We start from the raw sequence: 4195 nt of genomic DNA on the forward strand, positions 1-4195 counted from the left end.
AGAATCAAAGTGAATAAGTAGAAAGAGAATGAGTAACAGGAGATGACTCTCAACGTTATTTTTCACTTCTGTACTAGAGATGTGTCGTTCCTGACTGAACTGCTCCTAAGAACTGCTCCTCGGGATGAGTAAAAGCATCGCCGTCTTTATATAGGATGTAAAAGTCTTCAAGGAAGGACTAGCTACGGAGTTGTAGTTCTTTTAGTCCCAAGCGACCAATGAGAGGCTTGTATGCGATTTGAGCGGGACGTAATGGACTAGGAGTAGGAGTTGGAGTAAGACTAACCAGAAGGTTGGCCCGAGACTCTTCTACAGGAGTTCGCTGAGGAAACTTTCTAGTGAAATGAAAATTTACTCGTGTAGATTGATTGCAATACGAAACACCAGTAGGGAAACCATAAAATTTATGTAACTATCGATACAATTTTTTACATTTTTGTGTTCGTGATGTAAAGTACTCTAAGGTAAAATCAAACACACGTAATGTGATATTTAGGGAGTTTGAAATTATAGCCCAAGTTTTATAATCAAAATATTGATAATGTGGAATCACCGAACTCATAGTTTATCGCCGACCGGTGTAGCATGACGGTAAGCAGTGCTTGCTTGTAACACGGACTCGAGAGGCGGTGTGGGTTTGAATCTCACCATCGACTGTTCTCTAAGGGTTTTCCGTAGTTTTCCCTTTTCCCTCGAGGAACATGGTAGAACAGTACCTTCTTCAAAAACTATGGCTGATTCCTTCTAAATCCTTTTCCAAACCCCCACTTGCAAGTGAAATTAATACCACGGTTCGTGATCGTATTTTGTGAATGATGGCCAAATTTCAGAGGTTCCTGTAGATATTTGAGGAAAATGCACTGAAAATCCAAACATTAATGTTTTTTTCTCGGTAACCTAATTGCCATGCACTTTAAAACAATGATGATCGTCAATTTTTAAAGGTACATGCGGCTGCTGTGGTGCGAAGCGCGAGCAGATATAAAATACTCACGTGCTGGTCGCGGACCATTGTTGGCAGCCCAGCCGCCTGGGACTCTGGCCGAGCGAAGTTACTGAGGGAAAAGAGAAGGAACTAAAAGAACTGCTCCCAAAGAACTGTTCATTTCAGGGACTGAACAGTTCTGACACTAATCCTTCTGGTGAACTACCCTTACCCATCTCTATTCTGTACGCAACGGTTGCGCAAAGATCGCCAGGAATTGCACACCAGCGCCTCTAGTGTAAACAAGGCTCAACTAAAATTACCGGGCGGGTGATTTAAATCGTTTAGCGCGCGGAGGGTCCCTAGGTTCTCGTCCCCCCTCTACTCTTAAATATTATATTAAATATGTTTTTTCTTTTTTTTATTTCTCTTATATTTTTCTTTCATTTCCTTTTTTTCTTTCCTTCTTTCTGTTACCTTGTTCTGAAATACTGCATTCTGAACAACAATACACCTGGAGGTTGGCCTGTGCTTTATTATTATTATTAATAATTTTTTAACTGGAGAAAAGAAGCTTATCAGCTTGTGCTGCTTATTATAATTATTTGATTTATGGAGCTATATTTTATTTTTACTCATTCACAAAGCCATGAAGGCCTTGCCTGTGCTGCTTTTGTTTGTTCCTGCTGAGGAAAAAGGAAGCTAACTCACAAAGGGAGGAAGGAAGTGACCAGAAGGTGAGTGGGATTGGCAGTCCTTATCTCAGATTAAGACCTATGACAGAAATAGACACTAACATCCCCTCGTACATCAGTCCTCTTTAACACTACTTAAGCCAACTGTAACAGTCAATAGTATCAAGATATGCCACTTATGCAGGAAATAAAATATAAATACAATGTAAGAAAGAAAACCATATACAGGAACCAAAATGATGAAAGGAAACTCATATGCTAAGGAGGGAGTTTGTAGGATTCAAAGGTAAATTGAAATGAAACATGATCTTTTGATTTATGGAGCTATATTCTACCTACTATCCACAGTGTTACAGGTATAAAATTGTATAGAAATTTGCACAAAAGTTTTAGTGATCATAGTATATCATAATCTTATGACATTACATTCAGCAGTGTTAATCACCAATTAATATTCATCAGCCAGAAAACTATTCAATACAACACAAATACAAAATCATTCATTTATGAAAGAAAGACTGGAACTGACAAGGTACAACATAATACTTTTCTCTCTTATTGCAGTCTAATATTGCACTGACATTGCAAAAGTTTTCAGCAACACCATTTGTATTTTCCCAAGGAACTTACTATATGATACATCTTTCAGTCTGTCAAAAGAGGCACCTAGGGCCACACACTGAGAAATATTGAGATTTGTACTTCTTTTGCATCTACTAGAAGATGGCAAATCTCTGGCAGAGTAGTGTTTGAAGAAACCAAGACATGATAGCACATACTCTGTTCCTACATACTGCACCAAAAGACAACATATCATTCAATCAGTCATCTGCAATTAGATGATAAACAATGTCAAGCTACAAAATTGTATGCATCCCTTGTATTCATTGATCTACACTATTTACAATAAAAAATGTTCTATTTTATGTGACAGTAGGATATATTGAACCCGAGTGACTTAGGCCCATAGTCAGTCATGATTTGATTGGTAAAATGATATATGGTACATTTATTGAAATACAGAAGTGTAGTTGAAAATATTTCGTTTATGTAATGTCGAAATCGGAGCGAAGGAAGGACGACAGACTGGAGCCTGACGGATTAGCTCAACACGACAACTTTTAGCTACTTCACAGCAGGGAATATCATTAGTTGGCGAACAAGGAAATACAGAGTCCACAAATAAGTCTTGGTCAGAAAGAGAAGGGGGAGAGTCATACAAAGGAAACTCACAACATGAGTAATACCTTGGGATATTTTTGGCAAGACGGAAATTCCGGGAGCTCGTGGAAAATTACAGCGGCTGCGTGTACGTTCGCTGGCCTAAGTTCGAGCAGGTGGAGAGTTAAATCACGTGACCGCTTGCCGGCCAATCGTAAAAATTTAATGGAAGGCTCAGGGATACCATCTTAAGGAATGATGGATGAGATATTTTCGTAACTACAAAAGTAATCAGTAATAAATTATTGTGAGTACACGGATGGATGTAATGAATTTATTAGAGGTCACGCATGGAAAAATAATCAATAATTATTGGCAAATTAAATAAATTGAAGGCTGGATTTCTTGGAAACCAGACAGCTTGAATGTCATTGGCTAAAAGAAGACCACGTTGTAAGAGACGCTACCGAAGGCGCGAAATGTGAGGAGCTAAATCCACCCGTATCTCCTAAATCTGTGATCACCAGGAGTTCATATTTAATCCAGCAGATATGCTAGCGGAGTGGATTAATTTGATGTAAATTTTAACTTCCAATTCGGAGTGCAAGCACCGATATTAAAAATCCACCCCCTCCTTCAGGGGTATGACGTCAACGAATCCGCGGGAAAAGGGCTTCATCCATATATACGGGGCAAGGGATCCTCGCCAACACACTTGAAGTGAATCTCGGGAGCTGAATTGACGGTCGCGGCACACTTGAAGTGAATCTCGGGAGCTGAATTGACGGTCGCAAGACACTTGAAGTGAATCTCGGGAGCTGAATTGACGGTCGCGGCACACTTGAAGTGAATCTCGGGAGCTGAATTGACGGTCGCAAGACACTTGAAGTGAATCTCGGGAGCTGAATTGACGGTCGCGGTACACTTGAATTGAATATCGGGAGCTGAACTGTTGGTCGCCGATAACTTAGAATTCTACGGACGTACAGTCATTTAATGGCGCGAGCATCCGCCAGTGTTTGTAAAATGTGATCGCGCTCAAGCAAAATGAACTAGAAATAGTTAACGTAGGACAGTGTTTGTCATTTATGAATATCAGTGATGTAAAGTAATTACACTGCAAGGGAGTAGTATAAATTATATCAAATAAGTACGTACATAATAGACTGTGTGACGAACAGTACTTTAAGGAAGTAGTAGCCTGTACTTTGCTATATCGAACCGATGTCATGAACATGTCAAGAGTGCCGTACGAAACAAGCGTATCGCGACGGGCGTAAAAGTTGACACCTCGTCGTACGTGTCCAGGTCCATTGTGCGGTAGTTGGACGAAGATTAAATAGTGTAAATATTAAATTCTTGGGTCTAGGATAGTAATTTGTTGTATCAAAGTTAAAGTATTCAGTGTTAACGT

The sequence above is a fragment of the Anabrus simplex genome, chromosome 9 (genome assembly GCF_040414725.1).
Source record: "Anabrus simplex isolate iqAnaSimp1 chromosome 9, ASM4041472v1, whole genome shotgun sequence".
NCBI classification, from domain to species: Eukaryota; Metazoa; Arthropoda; class Insecta; order Orthoptera; family Tettigoniidae; genus Anabrus; species Anabrus simplex.